General features: G+C 42.9%; 2 pseudogenes; one reads left to right on the top strand and one right to left on the bottom strand.

The window, feature by feature from the left end:
* The first annotated feature begins 2,068 nt into the window (after positions 1 to 2,068).
* On the top strand, positions 2,069 to 9,264 carry LOC102475965 (eukaryotic translation initiation factor 1 pseudogene; annotated as a pseudogene).
* A 1,019-nt stretch (positions 9,265 to 10,283) lies between these two features.
* Positions 10,284 to 14,479, bottom strand: LOC102475567 (elongation factor 1-alpha 1 pseudogene; annotated as a pseudogene).
* Positions 14,480 to 27,501: the final 13,022 nt, after the last annotated feature.

Genomic DNA, 27,501 nt, shown 5'->3' with positions numbered 1-27,501 from the left:
GAGAAACAAACCTATAAGATTCTTGACGGAATCTTTTAGAGCTCAGTCCATGTTGCAAAGAGGAGTGTGGGGGTTGTTTTTCCACTTAAAAACTATTTATAAGGAGGAAAAGACATTAAGTTTTTGTTTTCTTTCTAGCAGGTGGAACTAGAGAGTATGGTGTCACTAGAAACAGTCTCACCGTTTGTTTCATGGTGTACACATGTCCGCACACGCTCATGTGACACCAGTATAGCCCACATTAATCAAAGTGCACGTATTCACTTACACACATTCTAGAGACCTTTGCATTTTTATCCATAGAACATAGGAGGGTGTTTTTAGTTTATCTTAAAGCACTATGTGTTTTTATATTATTTATTGTAGATTATTTTCAGAAGTAACTTGTGCTTCTATGGTAAGAGTGAACACTTTGACTTTACGTGTTGGAAATAATTGTTATTTTAAAATATGTACTTCATGGTGAAATTTCTCATACATAAGCAGGCAAGTGGAAAACCACATTTGGGCCAGTGGTATTAACTAATTTCTGAAATTTTGTTTATTTTTCTTTGTAACAAGTAATTTACTCAAGGCCCAATTAATAAAAATGGAATCCTAACAGTTTATGTTTATGGGATACCCAGAGATTGCTGCTCTTCTATTTATTTTATGGACAGGATAGCCAGACTTTACTTTGGAACTTCTTGGAAGCTTTTCAGTGATTGTTGGACCAATAAAATCTATCTTTTTCCACTAAAAAAAGAAAAAAAAAGAAAAAGAAATCACCCCCCAGGGGGGATGGCCTTGCTGCAATCCCTTCTCCTCAGCTCCTCTCAGGATCTTGGGCACATCTGAACATGTGCCTGGTGTGTTTTAAGCCACTGGGTCTGGGACTCAAGCCACAGTCGATGTGGGAGTTCAGCAAAGTAACCACTACACCATCTGCTGGTCCTGAGAAACATACTGTTATTGAGAGTATCATGTTGGCAGAGATACTCTGTTGGATCTGTTGGTTGATCCTGGTCTAAAGAAATGAAAAGTCATCCTGTAACATAAAATGGTTCTCAGGCACCCAGATGCCCACTAGCTACAAGCTGTGACTGCTGTATAGTGCCAAGGACACCTCAACAGTGTTCCCTCCAGATGAGGCCATGAAGGAACATGAACATGGAAGAACAGATGTACCAAAGGTTGAGCCAGACACCAGGGAGAGCAATGGACAAGGGACTTCTGCCAGAGATTAGGATTAAGATCCATAGACCTATAGTGTGAACTTCCCTTCATACTATAGCAAATGGTCTTTAACATGTCTATCCCTCAAGATGTCATCACTGCTGTGGACAAGTTACTGCTCAGCAGCTCCCATCTTCTTTTTCTTTCTTACTTTCTTTCTTTCTTTTTTTTTTTTTAATTGCCAGAAGGTACATGTGCTAACCAGAGAGACAAAGAGAGAGGGACACACACACACAGAAAGAGAGAGAGAGAGAGGAAGAAAGCACCTCTAATGGAGTGTGATCATGCCACAATCCTTTCTCCTCCATTTCTCCATCCCTTCAAAATTTGAGAAATGCATGCACATGTGCCTCACATGTTTTTCAAGCCACCAGGGCTGGGACTTGTATCACAGTCAGCCATGCGGGATCTGACTCCCCTCAACCACTAGGTCACGTGGCCAGCCTCTCCCATCTGTCCTCTTAAAAGGAATGTTACTGTGTGTGTGTCCTAATCCTATGTTCTTGCCTCCACATTGTATTTTAATTGGTGGTTTGTGAAGAACAGGTACTTCTTTTTGAGTTTATAAGTCTCTGGATCACAAGGATATACACTGAAACCTGTCAGAAAAAAACTGAGTATTTCCCAGAGATCATAGACTTTGAACTGGATCTGGTGATTGGTTGAGATTTGTTATTTCTGTGTTTGTGTGATCTAAATGTATACTTGTAGGGGAAAAGGTATGCACTGATAATTGGTGACCAATCTACCTGCCTGGTTAGCTGTCCACCAAGTATTCATATATTATGGAGCTGACATTGGGACAGATTATATCTCCCAAGATCTCTTGTTGTGATGTAGCTAGCTCTCACCAATGGAATATGAGTATAAGTCTCAGGCTGGAATTTTTAAGAAGCTAGTGAGGCCTAAACACTATGCGAAAGAATGCAGCAACTTGCCTATCAAAAACATGTACAAGGACAATTACATGAATGAGAAATAAAATTTCACTGACTTTTTGTGGTTGTTACCATAATGTTAGAAACAATTACACATTGGACCAGCAGATGGCATAATGGTTGCATCACTAACTCTCATGTAGCTGACCACAGTTCAAGTCCTGGATCTGGTGTCTTAAAACTCTTGATGGGTGTGTGCGCATGCATGTCTAAAATCCTGAGAGATTACTGGAAGAGACAAGATTGCAGTGTGACCATACCCCCAGGGGCATAGTTTCTTGCTTTCTGTCTCTTTGGCAAGTGCATGCACCCTGTAGCAAAAATCTCTCTCAAAAAAAAAGAAGTTACACGTAAGAGTCAATGAAAATGAATCAGGCATTTGCTCAGCCTAAGTGATGCTCTTGTTAGAGCATGGTAGGCAGAGATGGAAAAGTCATATCTTGGTAAATATCTACTCCAACGAGAACCAACTTGTTGCCCCTTCTATAATAAAGGGTATTTCTTTTTAACCCATGCATAGTTTTTTTCATAGTAAGAGTTTTTGATGAACTTTTTGAAGACCCCATTGTGCCTTTTCCCCAAAGTTCTTTGTTACAATTCCCTTAATCTTATTCCTTCCAAACACCTTTTTCCCTGCTTCTTCAACCCATTAGCCATTGTCCATGAATTGGCTTCGATTCAGATATTGGGTCATTTCTTCTTTCGAACAAAGTGCACCATGACCAAGTACCGCTCGAAGCTCTGCACAATGGAAGGATTTCCCCTCTCTACAGTCTTTCAGGGCCACCTTTAAGTAGAGCTGTAACAGCAGTTCGCTTGAGGCTGGTGCCAGCATATCGTACAGATCCATCTGTAAACCAGGTTCTCTTAGAAATGAAAGTGGGTGATCCTGCAATTGAAATGGGCTCCCTGATTTCAAAGGACACAATTGGATCCTGGAATAGAAGAGGCACAGTAGCAACAGAAGCTATCAGAGGCTGAGTGAGTGTGGTTATCACCATGGGCCTCAGAGCCAGAGAGGTAATCGGCAAGTCTGACCCACAGGGATCATTGGAAGGGTTAAGCTGAGTACGAGGCCCTGGAAACCACATAGAGGAGCAGCTCAGTAAATTCTTCCTTGATCTGTATAACCAAAGCAACTCCAGGTATGGCAAATAGAAGCCTGATTTGAGTTACCAGAGTAGAGAATCCAGACTCAAATTAATTCAAGGACCTAGAACTCCTTTAGTGAAAAAAAGATTAAAAATTTTAGAACTCTGAGATACTGTCAAGAGTATGTACTATAAATCGTTCTATCCTTCTCCATGGGGGCCCTCCTATAACCATTTCCCAAGGAGCTTTGCATTAGGGAAGGGGAAATAAGCAGACCTTTTCAGAGATTATTGAACTCTGACTCCAAGCTAAACCTTGAGGACCTAGACAGCCACTCTAATACAGCAGTTGGGTAGTGACTTGTCATAGAGACATTTTTCTCTCAAGAATATCAGGGTAGGTGACGTTAGCTCAGGCTTTCTACCTGACCAAGATAATAAGTATATACATGGAGTTTGGGGCTAAATACATATCATAGAAGTCTCAGTAGGTCTATAAACATATCCCATGTTTTTTCTCTACAATTCCTACGTGTATGTTGGTAATAAGAATATTCAGAAACTACAGAATCTTAGTGTTTCTTCTTGACCTATAGAGTGAGGGCCATCATGGTATGAAGAAAATGGAAACCTTGGAGCTGCTCTACCAAAATGGTAGACCAAAACAATGCCCCATTTATGGTGGAATCACAGAGATTAGAACCACCATCAAAGCCTTGAAAGAGGGAAAAAGGCGAAGCCCACTACTTCATGTAGAAGACAGATAGGTCTTGAAGAATGGTAGTGAATTAGATCATAAACCAAGGTGGAGGCTACATTTGAAGGTTCTGTTCCAAAAATGGTCTTGCAGAGTAAACATATACCCTAGTACTTACCATGCAACTATTCATCTGGGAAATGCCTTTATTTCTGTAACAATAATAAAGAACACCATAATCAAGTAGCTTTCACCTGGAAAAAATGGCTTTTTCCATCTTGCTATAGAATTGCATCAATTTTCAAGAGCCATGCCATATTTTAATCTAAAAGGTATGCCTTTCTCAACATTACAGTAAAGAGAGTATCTTACAGCTTTCTTGAGAAACAAAATTAGGGAGTGAGTGGGGAGGTTTCCTGTGATCAGTACATTTCAATTTTCCTATTTCCGTAAATCTGTGACTTTCTTGCTCTATATTATACTGAAAAATTTTTGTTGTTTCTGATGAGAAATCTGTAATTCTTTTGCAGTTATATTATCTCTTCCATAACTTTAACAAATTTTATTTTTTTAATGCTTTGCTGTTCCTCTATAACATGAAGTTTGAAAATTTATCATATTTTGGGCCATGTATTTTGGGTGGCATGTTGGCTAAGGTGCTGAACTCACACATGACTAACTGTGGCTCAAGTCCCAGACCCGGAAGCTTCTGTCTGACTTTCCTTCTCCAAATAAATGATTTTTTAAAAGAAAATTCATCATATCATATTTAAAATGCTTCATATGCTTTATACAGTTGAATACTCATTTCTTCCTTCAATTCAAGAAATATTTCCACCATTCTATCTTCGACTACTGTGTCTTTCCATTCCCTTTATTCTATCCTGAAAGTCTTATTGGACTATTTTGGAGTACCTCTCTGTCTTTTAATTTCCTCTTCAAATTTTCTATCTTTTAATTCATTTAATTCACTGTGTTGCAATCCTAAGAAATTTCATTAATTTCATTTTCCAGGTGACTAATTCTCTCTTCAATTCAGCCCAGTCTATAATTTTGACCATTGTTTTACTTTTAATGCTGTATTTTTTTAAATTTTTAAGTCAACTTGTGTTTTTTCAGAGCTACATGTCCCTGTTTTATAAATTCTCTTTTTCTTTTGTGGAAACTATTTCATCCTTTATTCCTTTAAGGATTCTAAAGTTTTGTTTTGTTTTTGTTTTTTGTTTTTTTTCCAGATTATTATGTTGTTTCCATTTTCTCAGCTATGACTCTTTCATTTTGTTGAATATAATAACTCCCAGCACTGGCTTTGCTCAAATGCTTTAAGAATTGTGACCTTGGGGACCAGCAGTTAGCATAATGGCTATGTCGCTGGACTCCCACGTAGTCGACCGCAGTTCGAGTCCCAGACCTGGTGGCTTAAACTCATGCCGGGCATGCTTGCATGCGTGCCCAAGATCCCAAGAGGAGAAAAGAGAAGAAGGGATTGTGGTGTGGCAATCCTCCCTTGGGGAGGGTGTGTGTGTGATTTCTCGCTTTCTGTCTCTCTGTCTTTCTGGAGAGTGCATGTACCCTATAGCACTATAGCAAAAACCTCTCAAAAAAAAAAAATTGTAAGCTTTGTCTTCCATGACCCATTTTTTTCTTTTTTTTAGGTTTTTGCCATAATGCACATGTGCTCTCTGGAGAGGAGTGAGATAGAGAAATATAGAGAGAGGGAAAGTTAAAAATCACACACACACACACACACACACACACACACACACACACACCTTGGGGGACTGACCATGCAGCAACCCCCTTCTCCATTCTCCTCTTTGGATTTTGGGCACAGATGCACATGCACCTGGCATGAGTTTCATGCCACTGGGTCCAAGACTTGAACCCTGGTCAACCATGTGGAATTCTAGACACCTTTAACTACCATGCCACCTGCTGGCCCCTCATGACACTTTTAAATAGCTTTATTGATATATAATTCATATACATTAGTCCCTTCTTATCTGCAAAGATTACATTCTGAGACCCTCAGTGATGCACAAAAACACAAATTGTACCAAACCCTATTATATGTACTATGTTTTTTTCTATACACGCATACCTGTGATAAAGTTTAACTTGTAAGTTAGGCACAGTAGGAGATTAGCAATCATAACTGATAAAGTAGAACAATTATAACAATATACTGTAATAAAAGTTACAAAATTATGGTCTCTCTCTCTCTCTCTTAATCTCTCTCTCTTCTCCACTCTCTAAATATCTTATTGCACTGTATTCATCTAATTTTGGACCATGGTTGAAAGTGGCTAGTTATGAAAAGTAGTGATTCAGCAGCCTCACTCCTTAAGCCCCTAGCTTCCTGAGGCTCCATGTCCCCTCACTGCCTTTCCAGACCATTTCAACTGGGAAACAGGAAAGAAGAATCGTATTGCCACTCTTTCAACCCCTTTGCTGATGCAAGTAAGGGTGATGACCTGCTTCCTGCTAGCACTGAGGATTATATTCATATACGAATTCAACAGAAAAAAGACAAGAAGGCCCTTACTTCTGTCTAGGGGATGTCTAATGATTACAATAAAAAGAAAGTAAGGGGGACTCCTCCATTGCAGCTGAGAACTAGTGCTTCCAGGAAATGAGAGAAGTGAAGATTGTCTACTGATAATTCAGCCTCCAGTCCCCAGTCTTGAGTGGCAGGGTGCCTCTTTATCCTTCTCTCTGTCTTTCTGTGTCTCTTTCTGCCACGCTCTGTCTTCTCATTTTTTTTGGTCACTATTATTTTTTTTTTAGTTTTTTAAGGTAAAGTATTTTTTTGGCTTTCAGATTCCCCCCTTATCTTGCTAATAATCCCCTTTCCCCCTCCCCTCTAGGAAAGGCAAGGGGCAGGCCTTTAGCAGAGGACTCCTCCATTGGAGCTGAGAACTAGTGCTTTCATGTGGTGCACTCACAGGCTGTGCAGTTTTCATTTTTCCTCTATAAAAATTTTTTGGGGATTGTTCTTTCTTTTTTTTTTCTTTTTCTTTCTACTTCTCCCCCCCCCTTCCTCTGATTTCTTATTCTTTTTCTTTTACCTCATCACTTTGCTGCTAAATCTCCATGCACCAAGTGTCTAGATGGATCTAAGGGAACCATAGCCAAATAGCCAAATACTATTAGGTCAACATATTCCTCAATACCTACTGAATCTGCAGCACAAAGGGATAATAGAATGGCAAAGAGATTGCTGATCACGTCTTCTTGCACTCCCTTGATTGCTCAGACTGAACTTCAAGAAATTAGGAAGAAGTGTATAACCCATCGGATGACTAGAAATCACCGCAAAGGCACAAGAAATATGAGAAACCAATATAATATCTCCTCCCAGGGGAAAAGAATGACTCCTTTTCATCCACAGATAGTATAATGGAACTCATGGAAATGTCTGATAAAGATTTTAGAATATTCATATTTACAAAGTTAACAGAGATGCAAGAGAAGAGAGACAATGAACTCCAGGAGAGACAGGAGAATAGAGCCAAGGAGTTCCAGGAGGTGAGGAAGAAGGTCTTGCACAATCTGAAAGAGGAAATACACATCATAAAAAAGAATCAAACAAAACGGTTAGAGATGAAGGCTGTAATACAGCAAATCAAAACCTCCCTTGAAAGTATTAAAAGCAGACTAGATCATACTGAAGATAAAATCTCAGATGTAGAAAACAGAATTGCTGGCCTAGAAAAATCCACCACGAAGACTGAGAAACTAGTTCCAAAAAATGAGAATAATATACAAGAAATACTAGATACCATCAAATGTCCAAACATCTGGGTAATTGATATCCCAGAAGGTGAAGAGACTAATAAAGGTATTGATAATGTAGCCCATGAAATCCTGCAAGAAAACTTCTCAAGCCTAGAGAAGCATTCAAAGATCCAGACCCAAGAAATACAAAGGACTCTAAATTGAATCAACCCCAGAAGATCTTCTCCAAGACACATTATAGCCAGGTTGACCAAAACCACAAAGACAAGATACTCAGACTGGTAAGAGCGAAATGGCAAGTTACCTACAAAGGACATCCCATCAGGCTAACAGTAGACCTCTCATTGGAAACAATGCAAGCAAGGAAAGAATGGGAAAATATATTCAAAGTGTTGAGTGAAAAACAATTTCAACCAAGAATAGTATACCCAGCAAGATTATCCTTCATATGGGAAGAGAAGACAAGAATGTTCTCAGATAAACAAAACCTGAAAGAATTTACCAACACCAGACTGGTTCTCCAAGAAGTTCTGAAGGGAGTGTTATATCAGGAAAACTAAATTCGGACACACAGAAATAAGAGTTAAAAAAAAATCTAAGAAAAGATCTAGCTTAATAGTAGAGACAAGTCCAGAATTGAATATTATCTTCCAGAATTTAAATGGAAAGCTTGGACCACAGCAGAAGTTAGATTAAGTACATGAGGCTGAGCTGATGAAATAGAATTTTATGACTTTTGAGTAAAATAATACTGATCTTTTTCTATGCTTTGTAGTCCAGACATAAGGATTTTTGTCTTCTCTTGAATTGTCAACAGATCCAGATAAGTACTATTTGAACAGAATCCTAACCTGCTTTCTGGCTTTAAGTCTTAAGCAAAATTCTCTTAACACTTTTTAAACTTTGATTTATTAAAGCTAAAACTGCTTTTCTTCAAATTAAAAAATATATTTAAAAATACCTATTTAATGACCACAGTGAGCTATATAGCCTCAGCTAGGTGTTATTTTATAGTATATTCATTCTACTCACAGTTTCATGCCTAATGTTGAACATTTGTTCACAGATATTTATATATCAGCTGAACTTGCTATTGAAAGTACTTAGATCAATTAAGATATTTTGTTAACCAATAAAATGTGAGAGAGAGAGAGAAAAAAAAGGAATGGAAAGTGACTGTAGATGCCAGAGATAGAATGGGAGGAGAGTGGAAAATGGCTGAGGGTGAGAAAGGGTGGTGGTGGGGAAATATATATATAAAACAAGAAATGGAAAATTATTTGTGATGATAGCATGTATGACTAAGCCACTATATAGTGTATTCTGGATGGGAAACTGCATCTTGTATGCTGTGATGATGTTCAGTGAATGAATACAAAATAAGTAAATAATCAATTTAAAAAAAGAAAGAAAGAAGATAAGGAAGGTGTTTAAGAAGAAATTTGCTTACAATGGTCCTGTCATTGAGCATCCAGAACATGGAGAAATAATTCAGTTACAGGGTGACCAGCGCAAGAACAGATGCCAGACCCTCGCAGAGACTGGGCTGGCTAAGGATGATCAGCTGAAGGTTCATGGGTTCTAAGTGCTTGTGACTCACTGAAGCGTAAGTGAGGATTTCCTTGCAGTGAGTAGAATTACCCTTCTTCCCTTGTTATAAGTTTAAAAACCTCCCAGCTTGTATAATGTAACTATTTGGGGTCCACTTTTAACTTAGACCCGTGTAACTCCTTCATGCAATAAACTGAAAAGAGCCATGCTGTCTAGTCTTGAAGTCCCTCATTTAAACAGAGGTCAAGAGGAGGCGCCTGGCCATGTCTAGCCTGAAACAGAGCAGTAACATGATGTTTCAGCCAAGTCCAGAGCCCCAAAACCACAGACGGCTATGTCTGACCAGAAGCTCCTGGGCTCTCCCTCTGCAGTGTCCTCTGCCCTAAGAGAATGTCATTACCTGAACAGCCATTTGTGAATCTGAGAGGAGAGGTTGGGGCCTTGGCAATGGCAGCTGTACCACTTGAAGAAGGACTTCAACCTGACCAGGTGCACAGAGCTTAGAGAGGCCACCTTCCCTCTAATGAGAAGACAGGACATCTGACTGGCCATCATGGTCTTTTTGACCAGATATGTTTTGGCCAAAGGATGTCCAAACACCAGACTGTGAGGCCAACCTTCTGTTATGGTTAAACTTTTGACAAGGGACCACGTTTCAGTCTACGGGCAGCTTACTAGCAACCACTGCCCAATGCCATGTGAAGTAATAAACTGTGCTTTTCCTTCTCCTTCAGTTTTAGTGTTATGTAAAGTATTTTTTCTCATTAAACTTTGTTTTAATGGGTCTCTAAATTCTATGACAGATTTTTGGTCAAGTTGTTTCCATTAAAAAGTACTGATTTTAAAAACTAATAACTTAAAACTGCCACATACACACACACACACAAAACCAAAATGGTCCACAAAACATTTTCGTCTCCTGAAGGTTTTACAATGCATTGTTATCATTAACCAGTCTTTTACTATTAAACTTAAATGGCCAATTGAGACAAACAGTTCTGTGTCTTTTCTTCCATCACTGATTAAGACTGGGGTGGCAGGAATTAGGGATATTCATTCAGCCTTCTGAGCTTTCTGGGCAGACTTGGTGACCTTGCCAGCTCCAGCAGCCTTCTTGTCCACAATTTTGATGACACCCACACAACTGCCTGTCTCATGTCACGAACAGCAAAATGACCCAGAGAAGGACATAGAAGCTCTCAACACACATGGGCTTGCCAGGAACCGTATCAACAATGGCAGCATTTCCAGATTTCAAAAATTTAGGACCATCTCCCAGCTTTTTATCAGAACAGCTATCAATCTTTTCCTTGAGCTCAGCAAACTTGCAAGCAATGTGAGCTGTGTGACAATCCAGTACAGGGGCAGAGCCAGCACTGATTTGGCCTGGATGGTTCAGGATAATCACCTGAGCAGTGAAGCTAGCTGCTTCCAATGGTGGGTCATTTTTGCTGCCACCAGCAACATTGCCACATCAAACATCTTTGACAGACACGTTCTTGACATTGAAACCCATGTTGTCCCCAGGAAGAGCTTCACTCAGAGTTTCATGGTGCATTTCAACAGACTTTACTTTAGTTGTCACATTGACTGGTGCAAAGGCGACCACCATACCAGGTTTGAGCACACGAGTCTCCACTCGGCCCACAGGGACAGTGCCAATACCACCAATTTTGTGCACATGCTGGAGAGCAGACGTGAGGGCTTGTCAGTTGGACGAGTTGGTGGCAGGATGCAATACAGAGCTTCAAGCAGTGCAGTTCCACTGGCATTGCCATCTTCATGGGTGACTTCCCATCCCTTGAACCATGGCATATTAGCACTTGGCTCCAACATGTTGTCACCATTCCAATCAGAAATTGGCACAAATGCTACTGTGTTGGGATTGTAGCCAATTTTCTTAATGTAGGTGCTAACAATTTCCTCGTATCTTTTCTGACTGTAGGGTGGCTCATAGAATCCATGTTGTTAACACCAACAATTAGTTGTTTTACACCCGGTGCATAAGCCAGAAGGGCATGCTCATGGGTCTGCCCGTTCTTGGAGATACCAGCTTCAAATTCACCAACACCAGCAGCCACAATCAGGACAGCATAGCAGCCTGAGATGTGCCTGTAATCATGTTTTTGATTAAGTCTCTGTGTCCTGGGGCATCGATGACAGTCACATAATATGGTCTCATCTCAAATTTCCACAGGGAGATATCAGTGGTGATACCACACTCACGTTCAGCTTTCAGTTTATCCAAGACCCAGGCATATTTGAAGGAGCCTTTTCCCATCTCAGGAGCCTCCTTCTCAAAGTTTTTGATGGTTCTTTTGTGGATCCCACCACATTTGTAGATCAGATGGCTAGTAGTGGTGGACTTGCCAGAATCTACGTGTCCAATGACAATGACGTTGATGTGAGTCTTCTCCTTTCCTATTTTGGCTTTGATTTAGCGGTGGTTTTCATTGACAACTGTGTTCTGGTGGCAAACTCATTGTGAAAAAGCTATAATGTATCTTTTTAGAGATATTTCTGCTATAGGGCACATGCACTCACCAGAGAGACAGAAAGAGACAAAGAGACAGAAAGCAAGAAATCCTCCGCCCTGGGCAGGGATGGCCACACCACAATCCCTTCTCCTCTATTCTCCTCTTGGGATTTTGGGCAAGCACACACATGCGCCTGGTGTAAATGTTATGTAATGTATTTAAACCCTTTTAAAAATAAAACTAGTTTTCAGAAAACAAAAGAAAAGTGAAACTGTGGATAAGGTGTGGTACTACTGTACCATACGATTCACCCAACTGAAGTGTGTAACTCTGGCTTTTAGAGTATTCACATACTTATGACTGTCACCACAATTGACTTTTTAAGAGGTTTTTGCCATAGGGCATGTATGCTCACCTGAGAAAGAGAGAGACAAAGACAGTGAGAAGGAAAGTGAGAAATCACCCTCCACAGGGAAGGTGATCTTGGACACACATGCACATGTGTCCAGCATGATTTTCAAGCCACTGGGTCTGTGACTAAAACCCCAGTTGGCCATGTGGGAGTCAGTGTAACCACTCTGCCACTGCTGGCCCCTCACAATCAGTTTTTTATTACCTCTTCACCACCCTGGACTATAATGACCTCCTTATGCAGCAGTTTTGCAGTTTCAAGGCATAACACCAAAGCAGATCATTTGTTTGAGGTTGGCTCAAGACTCAGGCTCTGAGAAAGTAAAATATTGAGATCTGAACTGAGCATAAAGGTTTATGCCTGAGGATTAAGCAGGTGACTTCTCTTCCTTAGTCACGGGGTAGATCCCATGTTTCTGCAAGCAATTCTAAGCAAAAGGACAGAACTGTTCCTACTTCTCTCTCTTTGTATCTTTTTTTGAATAATTATTTATTTAATTTATTTATTATTATTATTTATTTATTAAAATTTGTTATAGACAGAGAGAGAGGAGAGAAAGTGAGAAAGCAAGCTGCCAGGTCTGGGACTTGAACCGCAGTTGGCTATGTGGGAGTCCAGCACCTTCACCACTGTGCCACCTGCTTCCCCCCACCTTCCTTTTTAAGGTGTCCACTTACTCAGGGATTCTGGTTCAGGCCCTTTGCCAGTCATGGGACTTCCCTCTAGAACAGTGGCCCCTAGTCTTGCTTGGGTGTTGAATCTATGGCCTTGATGATGTTCATGTGTTTCCTCCTTGCATAACTCAAGAAGTTCCAATCCATTCCTATGACTTTGGGTTCTCTCTCTATATATATACGCATAGACATACATACATACATACATACATACATATACACACATATATATAATATATACACTTTTTTTAGAGTGATAACCATATTTCTGGTCTATGAAGATTTCTCTTTGTAGTGTTTTATATATGGGTGGGTTTTTTTGTTTGTTTGTTTTTTTCTGTAAGGGGTTTTTGCCTTAGGGCACATGCGCCCACCAGAGAGTGAGAGAGATACAGAGACAGAGACAAAGTAAGGGAAAGTGAGAGATAACCCCCCCCAGGGGGGATGGCCACACTGCAATCCCTTCTCCATTCTCCTCCAAAGATCTTGGGTACACATGCACATGCACCCAGTGTGAGTTTCAAGCCACTGGATTCAGGACTCGAACTACAGTTGGCCATGTGGGAGTCCAGTGACATAACCATGTACTGGCCCCTGTATGAATGGACTTTTAAATGTTCCATTTATTGGACTGACTCCATGGCCTAATGGTTAAGCGAGTCAGATGACACATAGTCAACCACAGTTCAAATTCTGGACCCAGTAGCTTAAAAACACACCAGGTGCCCATGCATAACCCAAATCTCAACAGGATGAAGAAATGAAGGAGGAGGGGTTGCACCACTGGGGATGCTTTCTCTCACTCTCTTCCTTTCTCTGGTGAGTACATGCACTCTCTGGCAATTAATAATAATAATAATAATAATAATAATAATAATAACAATAGTTGAAGCCAGCAGGTAGTATAGCAGCTAGGATGCTGAACTGCCACATAGCTGATCCTGGTTCAAACTCTGGACCTGGTGCCTTAAAAATCATGCCAGGTGCATGAGCACGCATGCTCAAAATCCTGAAAGGAGAATGGAGGAGAAGGAATTGTGATGTGGCCATCCCTCTGGGGGAAGATTTCTCACTTTCTTTCTTTCTGTTTCTCTCTGGTGAGTGCACATAACTAATGGCAAAAATAAATAAATAAATAAATAAAATGTATAAATAATAAGTGTTCTACTTACCATATCTGATATGAAATGAAAGTATGAGGTTCAGCCTGTGCTCCATCTACCTTTTGCCATGAACTTTGGGAAATACTTTTTTCTTTTCTTCTTTTCTCTTTCTTTCTTCTTTCTTTCTTTCTCTTTCTTTCTTTCTTTTTTTCTTTTTTTTAAGAGGTTTTTGCCTTCGGATGTGTGTGCTCGCCCAAGACAGAGACAGTGAGAGGGAAGGGAGAAATCACCCACCCCGGGGGGTGGTTGCACCCCCCCCGGGGGGGGTTGGCCACACTGCAATCCATTCTCCTCCATTCTCCTCCTGAGATCTTGGGCACACACATGTACCCAGTGATTTTAAAGCCACCAGGTCCAGGACTCAAACTGGGGTTGGACATGTGGGAATCCAGTGATGTAACCGTTATGGCACCTGCTGGCCCAGGAAGCGCTTTTCCAAACCGCCTTGCAGTGATCCCTTCAGGTGCTCAAGCTGCTCATCTTGTCCTTGTTTCCTCCGGATGCTCCCACTGGAACACCCCATGCTTTGGACCATCATCCCCACAGGACAGGCTCTTTGGAACATGCTTGCAATTTTTTTTTTTTTTTCGGAGAGGTTTTTGTTATAGGGCGCGTGTGCTTGCCAGACAGACAGAGAGAGACAGAGAGACAGAAAGAGAGAAATCACCCCCCAAGGGGGATGGCCATGCCGCAATCCCTTCTCCTCCATTCTCCTCTTGGGATCTTGGGCACGCACGCACACATGCCCGGTGTGAGTTTAAGCCACTGGGTCCGGGACTCGAACTGTGGTCAACTACATGGGAGTCCAGCGACATAGCCATTATGCTAACTGCTGGTCCCTATGCTTGCAATTTTGATGAAAGACATTCTAGAAAACTAAAAGATCAATCTCATTGCTCCAATATATTTGTAGGTCAGAACTAGAGCTGTTACTGTCCTTTAACCCTGCTCCTGTGGCATGAGAAAGAGTGCAGGGGAGATGGGAGGGAATCTTGTAGAAGCTGCTGTCTTCATCTACAAATACCTCTCTCTCTGGCCTGCTAAGAAAGAAAGAGCAGAGAGAATCTCATTAATATCACACCTATAGTGGGACAGCACATCAGACTAGGGAGGAGACATGGGATTGTAAGCGGGTCTATCACTAACTAGCTCTGAGGCCTTGGGAAAATCACTTCATTGTCTCAGTTTCTGAAGTGGGAATTATGATAACAGCAGTTTATTATGGTAGACTGCTGTCCTTTTCATTCATGTGCCAAGTATTTCAGAGATCCTTGTGGAGAAAGCCGGGTTCTGGCCTCAGCTCTGCCACTAACTCTAACTCACTGGCCAACTTCAGGTAACTTACACAAGATGGAAATGCTCAGAACAAAGATGCTATTTTATTGATTTATTTTTAAACTTATTTATTTATTTATTCCCATGAGTGAGAGAGAAGAGAGAAAGCACCCCCGATAAGGTCTTGACTCCATAATCCACTCCTTCGTAAATGTCAGCCAGCCCCAGGTCTGGGGCACATACATGCCCAGTTTACTTGGGAGGCTTCTGGATACAAACTGCAAACCCTCCCATGCAGGTAAGCCTTGTAGAGTGCTGCATTTTGCCACTACTCCCACCATCCAGCTCTTAAAGATTTAAAAAGTTTTGCTAGAGGGCACATGAGCCCACAGGAGAGAAACAGAGAGAGAAATGATCTTCTACGGGGAAAAGTCATGCCATCATCCCTTTTCCTCCGTATCTCATATCAGGATTTTGGGCATGCACATATGGCAAGTCTTCTAGACAGCTGGATCTAAGACTGAAACCACACGGTCAGACATGTGGGATCCAGCAGCCTCAGTCACCAACCCACCAGCTGGCCCCAGACTCCTAAGATATTTTTTTAAAAATCAGTTCTTTTTTTTTTAGACTATTTATTTAATTTTATTTATTATTTATTTATTATATTTATTATTATTTAAAGCATTATTTTATTTAACTTTATTTATTTATTTTTAATTTTGACCAGAGTAGGACAGAGTGAGTAAAAGAGAGAGGGAAACTGAGAAAGCAAGCTACCAGGTCCAGGACTCAAACTGCAGTCGGCCATGTGGAAGTCCAGTACCTTAACCACCATACCACCTCTGGCCCCATCCCCAAAGATTTGAAAACTAAGAAGTTTCTAACAAAGTTATCTGAAGATAGTCTGGCCTGTACTGGAAAATGGCTTAAGAAGATCCAACATTTGTTAAGCAGTCATTTGTTACTAAATAATATGCCAAGTTCTGTACATATATTAAATGATCATAGCAACTTATGAGTTACATATACTCTTTCTTTAAAAAAAGAATTATTTAATTTTATTTATTATTAGTAGTAGTATTTTATTTGCTATAGGGCGTGTGCACTCACCAGAGAAAGAGAGAATGAAAGAGAGAGAGAGAGTGAAAAAATAAGTCACCAGGACCAGGACTCAAACCATGGTCGACCATGTGAGAGTCCATGCTTTAACCACCACACCACCTCTGGCCCCTACATGTACTCTCTTATAGGAGCTCAAAGAGGTTATGTAGGAAGCAAAGCAAGAATCAGACCTCAGATCAGGACACCAGGCCTACTAAACTGAACCAAGCACTCTGCTGCTTTGCCGGAGAAGAAGCTCACAAGATGCTGGATGACCACTGGCAGGTCGTGGGGAGATCACAGCAAAGGTAGCAGCAGAGGTAGACCTTTAGGCTGGATGACTGCTTGGCCCTAAGGTTCTAGGACTCTTATTTCCCCAGGGCTCAGTTTCCTGGAACATAAGAGTTATATTTGACTGCTGGCGTCCCCTCCCAATTCTAAAATCCTATGACTCATGTGCTAGGGGCAGAGGGTGACCGACAAGAAACGTCATGTGTACTCTGATGTCTCAGGGTTTTGTTGGAAAGACAAGTCATATGTACAAAACCCAGCTGCCCCTGACTCAGGGCTCTGCGGGGTGGGAGGGAGAGTCAGCAGGTAGAGGGAAAGTGTTGGAAGGAATAAGCAGCAGGGTAGGGGAAGTGGGGGGAGGGAATAAGCAAAGGGGCTCAGAACAGAGAGATCTAAGTAGGTGCCAGGGAAAGGAAGCAGAAAGAGCGCTTGTTTGAAGAGCTGGAGGTGTTTCCCTTTAAGCTCGGCTGACACACAGAGCAGCTCTACCCATGCTGTGACAGCTGCCAGGCCCCACTGTGATAGGGCATCTATCCTGCTCTCTGACCAGCTGAAGTGCCCTGGCTGTCCCGAACTCAACACCTCCACACTCACAGCTCCCCTGACAGGAGAAGTGGAGAGGAAGGCCGCTGTCACTTTGGCTGCCTCCCTCCCACTTTCAGAAAACTCTTTGGGTTAAGGGCTGCTATAAATGTTAAGATAGGGGCCCCAACATGTGTGCACATGCATGTGTGAGAGTGCACATGTGTGCATGTGTATGTATGAATATGTATAGTCATTTTTTTATTTTCCTAAAATCTTGAAACTATTTTAGGGGTGAGAAGGAAGAGAGTGAAGTCCTTGGTGAACATGAGAGGAGAGAATTATTAGGTTGTCGTATTTTTCTGTTTTTCTATTAAAAATGCATCATGATTTTCCCAAGTACTTTGAAAAGTACTTCTTTTCAAATTTCCATGCCCATTGAAAATTTGAACAAAACTGAGAGTTTGTCAGAGGAGATGGGAGATGGGAAAGCGCATGTCCCGGAGAGGGGACATAGGAGCCTGGTAGCAGCAACAAGCTTGGGCAGTTCCCAAGCAGGACCCCCAGACCCAGTGGGACAAAGCACTGTAGATCACACAGTGTCTGTTGGAGAGGGCACACCTTTGTGCTCAGTGGAAGTTTCCATTGGTGCCCTTTCGCCATGCACAAGCACTGCAAGGAAAGGAAGGAAATGCCCTTTGAAAACTTGTTTGTAGATAAAGCAAGGCAGGAGAAGATGCTGTGGAGTCCAGGGAAATAAGAAAGAATAGCCTCTATTTGGTTCAACTGGTAGACCTTGGGGGAACATCTTCTGCCTGCCTGAGAGCGACCTTAATACTGTCCACCACAGCATCTTGGAGACAGAGGTATCAGACAAGACTAGAGCACAGGAAACTCTGGGAGCCCCTAACCTCTCTAAATGCTGGATGGAATATTACCAAGTGTCAGAATGTTTTTACCTACATACACATCCTTGTTCTAGAAGTGAAGTATTGCTACTAACCTTGAAGCACTGGGCTTGGTCTGAACGCTCTGCAGTTGCACGATAGCGTGGGGAGAGCTAGATTTCAAACAGAGACCGCTGCTCCATCTGGGTTCCCCGGGAAGCAGAGCCTGAGCCAATGTGCTAACACACGAGGGGACTTCAAAAAGTTTATGGAGAAAAGGAATTAAGGTATGAGTTTTTTATGGTGGAAAGGAATTTGAAATCTATGCATAGTTGTTTCATAATATGTATTTTCCATGAACTGTTCGAAGACCCATCTTGTATTAGGGTGTACATTTCTAGGGATAAGAGTGGGGAACAGGGAGAGAGAGACAGGGAGGGAAAGGAGGACCGACAGGCATGTCAAGCTGGAACTGCTAAGTTGCTCGATCTGAGGCCTACATCCTTGAGAAGTCCTCTCAGCCAGGTCCCGGGCCACCCGGGCAGTAAGGCTAGGGGTGAAGAAAGGGCCTGTCTCCCACTGCTCAGAGGCATGCCTTGTGCATTGATTACCCCACTTCTAGGCTGCTCATGCACTGGCTCAGGTCCTGAGTAGGATCTTGCTGCTGTGTCAGTGGGGGAGCCCTGGTGCTTTTAGGGGGTGTAGATGAAGTCGAGCTGCTCCTGTGTGAAACTGGCCGGCCCACCCATATTCCAGCATTGCAACAAGAGGTAGCTAAGGCTGAGAGGGTCTGAAGAAGCCCACACACACCGTGTGAGAGGGCTCTAATATGCCCATTATCTCTAACACACAGTCATCACCCTCCTTCCACAGACTGTTTCTCTGAATCCCCAGGCCCTGAATCCCATGGTGAGGCACAGAGCGGGCCTGTATCTTATTTTTGTCGCTAAATGAATAGAATACTTTTCATTGACTAAGTGGTCACAGAGACCCTTAGGCATCCCTGACTTTCTTCTCCCTGGAGTGCCGGAAGTGGAGGCTCTGCCTGTGTTCCTTGCCTCCCAGCCTCTCCATCATCCCTCTGCAATCCATCTCATCTGTTGCCACCTTTGGTCACCCTGATCATCCCACTCCTGATGCCCAGAGAAACTCCGCAGCTCCTTACCATTTACAGAATCCAAGTCAGGCGCCCGTCCTGTGAGAGAGCACGTCCCACCTCTTGGCCTCGTCTCCTGCAGTTCCCCTCCAGGTTCCTCCCATCTCCCGCAGCATACCGTGTGGTTCTGTCCTGCCGCTTACGTATGTATACTTGTTTGTTTTAATCTATGCTTTTTGCTCACGTGAAGGTCTTCCCCTCTCAGCATGATAAAACCTTATTCCTCCTTCAAGGTCAACTTCAAGTGCCACTGACTCTGTGACGCTCTTTCTGTGCCCTTCCTCCTGCCTGAGTCCACCCCTTGCTCTGAGAACCTGCAGTGCCCTCCACACCCCCACCCCCGCACACACTGAGCACTGCCCCCTTGCAATATGGCATCATTCTCCTTCCCTGTGAGATCCTGAGCAGCTGAGGGTAGGTCTCTCTCCCTGACATCCTCTCGGATGGCGCCTGCCCAGGGCCCTGACCTGACGGAGTGGGCCCTCCTCGCCCTCACCACACTCACGGTGTACAAGATCTCCTGGGCAAGGCCATGCTTCCCACACTCACTGCAGTGCTTGGCCATTGCCAGAGGCTGCAGCTGCCCCATTTGCTGTCACAGTCGACAGCCTAGACCCCGGGGTGGGTGCCTCCTGCTAATCTTATTCCATGTAAGGGTGGCAGTCAGAGCCCATGCAAAGAAAAATTTTCCCAGGCATGAATACTGCAGGAATGGAGAGAGGCAGCTCCCAGCAGCCATCCCAAGGGAACACCAAATTTAGCCCAAAGGTCAAATATAAATATATTCAAAATTAGTTAATTTCAAAAATAACATGATAACATTGAAATAGTTTTACAAGGGCTGGCTTGGTACAGAGGTAATGCACTGCCCAAGTGATACAGGATCCATAGGAAGGTCACAGGTTCAGTTCACCAGTCAACCTATACGAGAGCTTGCACCCATGATTCTGGCTGGCTGGGAAGACTGTGGGGACTTCAGGGCTGGACCCTGTGGAGGATGGTTCCCCCCTTCTCTGTCTCTCACTCTCATAAAAGAAAGAAACAAACTTCAAAAAAATAGCTTACAAAATAGAATTAAAGCATCCCCATGGAGTCATCAGGTGGGTCCCACTACTCTCATTTCTGTTGCTCCCTCTTGAGTCTTAGTTCATATAAATAGCCCTTTTTACCCATGACACCCCGAGCATGCATATCACTTTGTATCTTCCTTTTTATATGGTAATATAAAAAGCATATATGGTAAGAACCTAATAGAAGCATAATGTAGATAGACAGATAGGCTTTCAACCCCATTTCTGCTCTCTACAGCTGTGCAAATCCCTTGTCTAAGTTCCTGTTTCCTCATCTGTAAAGTGAAGGCTCAAATGATCTTGCAGACCTCTTATAAGGGTGAAAGGATAATTCATAAAATCTTTTAGCACGGTGCCTACAAAACAAGCACTTAACAATGGCAAATTCATTTCATTATCATCAAAACATAATGGGGTTTCTAAAACTATAACTTTTCCCCAGCTAACTAGGCCCTACAGAGGTGTTTACACTGGTTTCCTAATGTACAGTTTGACCTCAATCAGTTGTAAGTTTAAACCCCTCCAGGTTGTATGTCATCCCATTTAAAGAAAAGTCCCAGGAAGGCATAAAATAACTTCCCACTTGCCTCTGGATCCTTCCTTGACTGAACAGCAGTTGCTGCCTAAGGGGATGAAGCCTTGGCCAGCCGGCAGAGCCCAGGGCAATGGACTCTCCCAGAAGGCTTCAGGCAGGTTCTCACTTTCTCCAGAGGACCCTTTGTTAGCTAGTAAATCTGCCCCTTCCCATAATGAATCATCATAATGGACAATTCAGGCAGGTTGAAGGGACAGAGGAGACTTGAGTCTCTTTTTTTTTTTTTTGGAGAGGTTTTTGCTATAGGGCGTGTGCGCTCACCAGGCAGCCAGAGAGAGACACAGAGACAGAAAGTAAGAAATTACCCCCCCCCCTGCCCCCGGAGGGATGGCCACACCGCAATCCCTTCTCTCGGGATCTTGGGCATGCACGCACACGTGCCCAGCGTGAGTTTAAGCCACCGGGTCCAGAATTCGAACTGTGGTCAACTACATGGGAGTCCAGCAACATAGCCATTATGCTAACTGCTGGTCCCGAGTCTCTTTTCTAAGCTGTGACCTCCCAGGGCTCTGCTGCCCTACCAGTCAGTGAGGGAGGTCAGCGCCAAATTGTGATTTCAGAGTAGCACAGGTGCTATTCAAAAATCAGCTCCTCACCCTCCATCATGGCGTGATGAGGTGCTTGGGAGTCTCACTGCTGGCCATTCCTTTGGCTTAGGCTTTGACATATCTATAAAAAGCACACGCGTTACTGGCAACAGCATTATTCATCTACACCTCGTGATTCTGATTCTGGCCCTCACCTGGTCCTCTGTCCAAGACTCCGTCCCGGTGCCCTGCCTAGAAACCTGGCTACCAGGATCAAGCTCTCTTTTATTCACATCTCTCTTCCCCTCAGTCTGGAGATCTGGCTCCAAATCCACATCAGGGGCTACGGCCCTGCTGCCAGCTGAGACGTGTCCCTGACGGTGCCTGCTGCCTGGCGTCTTACGCAATGTCTGTGGCCTCTTCCCAGCCAATGTGCTCCTCCACCTTCCCCACACTCCACCTCTCTGTGTACTTGCTGTTTTGACTTCTCTGATGCCAAGGTGACTCTGAGCCGTGCCCTCTTGGCTCTTTCCCAGCCCCTTTGAATATACCAGGCTGGACTCCGCTCTGGGGCCTGCAGCTCTCTCTGCCTCAAGCACCCCCACCCACCCTCCCCATCCCTACCCCAGGGAAGAGGCCTAGATTAGTGTTTTTTAAATTGCTGGTAGAAATAACAGTTGCAACATCAAATAGTGCTTTTTAGAACTTAATGTATGATATTTATTTGTTCTAATTCAGACCTTTTATATATGCTCTTTCCGCTTCCTACGTGAAAAGATTTCTGTCCCTTGAGGTTTTTGCAGAAAGAAGTATGTGTGTTTTGCAACAGTTGATACCAAACAGCATTGTTTTAGGTGCTGCTTGAATTCTGTCTTTCAGAAATGTTGGACTAGAACAAAATAAGGAACAGCTGTTTTTTTTGTGGGGGGCAGGGCAGTTCCTGGAAGGTATTTGGATTTCCTCACCTAGGTTCTTCCCTGCTCCTTGGTGACTGGCTTCTCAGCTTCCATGTGACCTGCTCAGAAGGTCACCCTACCTGAAGAGGGTCCCTCCCACCTTTATTAACCATTTCTTTCCTTCATGGCACACACCGCAATCTGAAATTATGTTGTCTACTTGTGTTAGTGCCTTCCCCCATTAGACTGCAAGCTCTAGAAGATGGGAACCATGTTTGGTTTATAAAGTCATATATCTTTTTTAAAAAGATTTATTTTATTTAACCTTATTTTTTTATTTACTTATTTTTAATTTGACCAGAAAGGGACTGAGAGAGAGAGGGAAAATGACAAAGCAAGCCTCCAGGTCTGGGACTCAAACCACGGTCGGCCATGTGGGGGTGGGAGTCAAGCACCCCTAACCACCACACCACCTGCGAGCCCCTCTAAAGTCGTCTTCCCAAAGTCTAACATAATGCTTCATTCTGTTCGCGAGGCCAGAAGGTGGTGTGGTGGATTCCCACATTGCTGACTGTGATTTGAATCCTGGATCTGGCAGCTTGCTTTCTCACTTTCCCTCTCTCTCTGTCTCTGGTAGGCATACACGCCCTATAGCAAATTAAGGGGAAGTATAATGACCAATAAAATTAAATAATTCAGAAAAATATTAGAAAGATATCTGTTCAAGTAATATTTGTTGAATGAAAGTTTTTTTTTTGTTGTTGTTGTTTTTTTTAGAGAGATTTTTGCTGTAGGGCACATGCGCTTACCAGAGAGACAGACAGAAAATGAGAAACCACACCTCCCCGTCTCCTCACCCCCCCTCCCCCGAGGGGATGGCTGCAATCCTTTCTCCACCATTCTTCTCTCTGAATTTTGGGCATGCACGCACACGCACGTGGCATGAGTTTTAAGCCACTGGGTCCAGACTCGAACTGCAATCAACCAGTGACATAATCATTATGCTATCTGCTGGTCCCGTTGAATGAAAGATTTTCTCTTTTCCAGTTGAAATAATGTTAACAATTATAGGCTCTACCCATCTCTGATGGCCATCAGGTTACTAACAAGGAAAAACCACCAAGCCTATTTTATTAATATCATGCATCTATCATGAGAAAATTCTGTTCATTGTCAAGGCCAATACATAAACTGATGGCAGGACTTTCAGGATTAACTGAGGACTCAAACATGGGAAAGACACTAAGACTTCTCTTTGGCAGCCCCTCCAGCCTCACTGCTTTCCTCATTTCCACATCATGAAAGCAATCCTCCCAGACACCTGCAAGGTGCCTAGTGCCCTTGTTCTTTGGCTGTTCTCTCTGCTATCAAAATTTGCTATTAGGGAAAAATCTGGAACTCATTTGTACTATGATTCTTCATAGGGGTGTTATTAGCATTTAACCACTTACACATTGTAGACATTGAAATAAAAATACTAGAGGTAGCAATTCTGGTCTTATCTGGCACTGGAGGAAGGACATTCAGGAAAGGGCCTGAGGGGGGTGACAGCCTGGGTGTCCCCACTGTATTATCAACCAGCTTGTGCTCTTCAGTGATGAACCTCTAGAGGGCAGGGGAATAGAAGAGCAAATGAGAGTATAGATCCATAAAGTTGAAATCTCACTGTAAAATAAGCCTCCTGGCTATTGCAGCCTGGATGTAGTATAAACTGTTCAATGTTAATAGTGTGTTTCTAAAACTATGAGATGGACTGTTTGTTTTCTAGGGGGAAAAATGGGTCCCAGATGCTTTTTCCAGTGGGAATACTGAGGAACCCTGGCCAAGAACTCTTCTTGGACAGGTCTACTCTTTTTCTCTCTTTCTTTTCTTTTTTAAGACAGAGATTTTTTGCCATAGAGCTCCTGCATTTGCCATTGAGACAGAGAGAGAAAAGTGAGAAATCACACCCACAGGGGGGGAGGGGATGGCCACATCACAATCCCATCTCTTTCATTCTCCTCTTGGGATCTTGGGTATGCACACAAATATGCCCAGCATGAGTTTTAAGCCACTGGATCTGGGATTTGAACCATGGTCAAGTACATGGAAGTCCAGTGACATAACCATTATACCATCTGCTGTTCCCAAGGACTACTCTTCTACACTGTTCTCAAGGTCTACTCTTGAGCTTTAAAACAGTATCATAAGATGTGTTCTATGATCTCTTTGCAAAACCACCAGATGGCAGGTGTACTTGCCAGAAAGAGATAGAAAGCACCCTCCTCTCCAGTGGGGTGTGGTCATGCCACAATCTCTTCTACATTTCTCTGTACTGTTGGGATTTGGGGCACACATGTACATAGGCCTGGAGTATTTTTCAAGTCACAAAGCAAGGATTCAAACCATGGTTGGCCATGTGGAATCCAGCTCCCTTAACCATTATACCATGGGTCAAGCCTTGCAAGACCCCTTTAAAAGAGCTTTACTGCCCTGATAAATAAAACTGCCAGAGGGACCAGCAGGTGGCATGGTAGTTGTGGATTCCTACATGGCCAACCATGGTTGGAGTCCTGGACCTGGCAACTTGAAATTCACATGGGCGCATGTGTGTACGTGCCCAAAAACCCAGCAGGAGAGGGGCTTGATCATCCTCCCCAGGAGGTGATGTCTCACTTTCCCTTTCACTGTCTCTCTCTGGTGAGTACACCCGCCATGTGGCAAAGACCTTAAAAAAAAGAAAAGAATAGAAAAAAAAAACAACAATAACAACAACAAAAATTTGCTTGGTAGTTAAGGTAACACTTTGTTTTTCCTAACTTTTGTTTCTGTCTCTCAGAAATGGCATCCATTTGTTGGTGAAGGACTGGGTGGTCTCTTGAACTTTTGTGTAGGGCAAGAATTCTTCTCCTTTCCCAAAGAGATGGATCTCAATTACAGAAGTCAGTGAGGAGCTGCCCCACTGTCAGGGTATCTTCTTATTTATTCATTTTATTTATTTATACTTTTTAGAGGGAGAATTTTACTCTAGGGCACATGCACTCACCAAAGAGGCAGAGACAGAAAGTGAGATATCACCCCTCCCCGAAGAGGGGATAGCCATGCCGAAATCCCTTCTCCTCAATTCTCTTCTCAAGATTTTGGGCACATATACACACACACCTGGCGTGAGTTTAAGTTGCCAAGTTCGGGACTTGAACTGCAGTCAACTACATGAGAGTCTGGCAACTTAATCATTATGCCATCCGCTGGTCATCAAGGAATCTTCTTGGACTTCAGTTTCCATGTCTGTAAAATGGGGGTACTAAGATCTATTTAGTTCACAGCATTATCCTTGGAATCTCCACTTTGCTAAAGCCTCAGCTACTCTTTTTTTTTTTTTTGGGAGGGGGAGATATTTTTGCTGTAGGCTGTATGCACTTGCTGGAGAGACAGAGAGACAGAACTTCATGAAAGGAAGCTCGGGAATCATCCCTCAATTTCTCAGGTTTTCAAATACTACATATTCAAAATAATAGCAAAAATAATAAAGATAGTAACAACAACAATACCACTTAAATGACAGCTTGTTATGTCTGAAGCACTCTGCTGAACTGTTTCGAGTTTGTTTTATTCATGATAGATAATGCATGTTTACACATAAGAGAGAAATAGAGAGTGAAACAGCCCTGAAGGGTCTCGTCATGCCACAGTTCCTTTCCCCAGCTCTTTAGGATCCCAGCTGCAAGCACATGTGTTTTCAAGCTGACCCAGGGATCCAAACCCATGGTCAGCCATGTGGCTTCCAGCACTGCAGTGCAGTTTGCTACCAGGCTGTGCCATGAACTCTTTATAAACAATCTCATTTAATAGCCGTTATGAAGTAGATATTACTAAGCCTGATTTACAGGTAAGGAAACTAAGACTCAGTGGTTAAGTATTGGGCCGTTGGGAAAATCATGAAGTGTTTTTTCAAATAAAAACTACATTATGACTTTCCGACGACCCAGTAGCTTGCTAGAGTTTGGATGAAAAGCAGCAGCTGAAATTTTAACCTGTGCATGTCTGCCTCAAAAGGTCTTTGCATTACTGACTGGTTGGTAGGCAGGATCTGAGTACCCGTCTCTCTCACCATTTCTAGCACCCTCTCTTATAGTCACAGCATGAAAGGGACACAAAAGAGAGACAGATGTAGAAACAGATTTTATTAAGACAAATTACACATATCATTTCCTCCCTCCTTTCTGAAAGTCTCACCATTGAGGACTGATTGCATAGAATTTCTAATTTATGAACACCCCTTTCACAAAATAAATACATTTTGGAGATGGAGAAGAGAGAATATTAATGTCAGAGCCACACAGTGGATACAAATGTAGCCGCTCCAACAACCTGGGATGACCATTCTTTCCTAAATGGTATTCCAGTCGTTCCCTCCATCTGTCTACTCCCATCCTTCTTTCTTCCTACCAATAGCATCCAGATATCAGCAGAGGGGCCCAGAGATGGGCAGTTGGGGGAGAGGCTGAGCTTTCTTCTGAGCCTTCATCCTCCCCAGTCTTGACCTTTCATGCCTGTTCATTTAGTCTGACAGTAACACCAAGACAGTAAGACTCAGTCCCTCTGCTAGGCAGGTAGAGAGGAAAGTAAGAAAACATAAGTTTCTCCACTGTTTTCTTTCCTTATTTCAGGACTTCCCTCCCATTGGCCCACCCTATTAGCATGACACACATTGAAAATGTAACCAGCCCTCTATGAGTCTCAGTAGCCATTTCTGAGCATCTTTTATCCAAATGACAGCCACCCTATGGAGCCAGTAAAAAGAGAAACTAGGGCAGTCCCCTGGGGAAGGCAGGGATTTTCTGCAATCCCCACTTGGCAGTCTCAACAGGGGTACCAGGAATCTCTGTGCTCTTTATGTCTCTTTAAATAGGGTCCCTGCCAAGAAAGTGGGAGATTCCTCTACTGCTTCCATGCCCTTACAGAAGCCTACAGAGAGAGAGATCTGGGGCCTCCATAGTTGTCATCACACCTCTTCTTGGCACTCTAAGTTGGCAGTCAACAAGGGAAATAAATAGGAGGGAAAATAGTTTTCCAGTGTTTTCACTCCTTTTTTATTTTCATCTTCACAGCAGAATTATTTTTTCCCAAGGAGAATCTGAGAAGCACAATGCTCTCTTGGCTGTAATAAGACCTAGGGAAATTCCACTGGCCTCAGTGGCTGGTGATCTGGTCAGGATCTGCAAAAAGACAAGGGGTTCTTG

This window comes from Tupaia chinensis, unplaced genomic scaffold (assembly GCF_000334495.1).
Source record: "Tupaia chinensis unplaced genomic scaffold, TupChi_1.0 Scaffold000529_1, whole genome shotgun sequence".
NCBI lineage: Eukaryota > Metazoa > Chordata > Mammalia > Scandentia > Tupaiidae > Tupaia > Tupaia belangeri.
The sequence above is the reverse complement of the archived record's forward strand: the minus strand, read 5'-3'. Positions and strand labels throughout refer to the sequence as shown.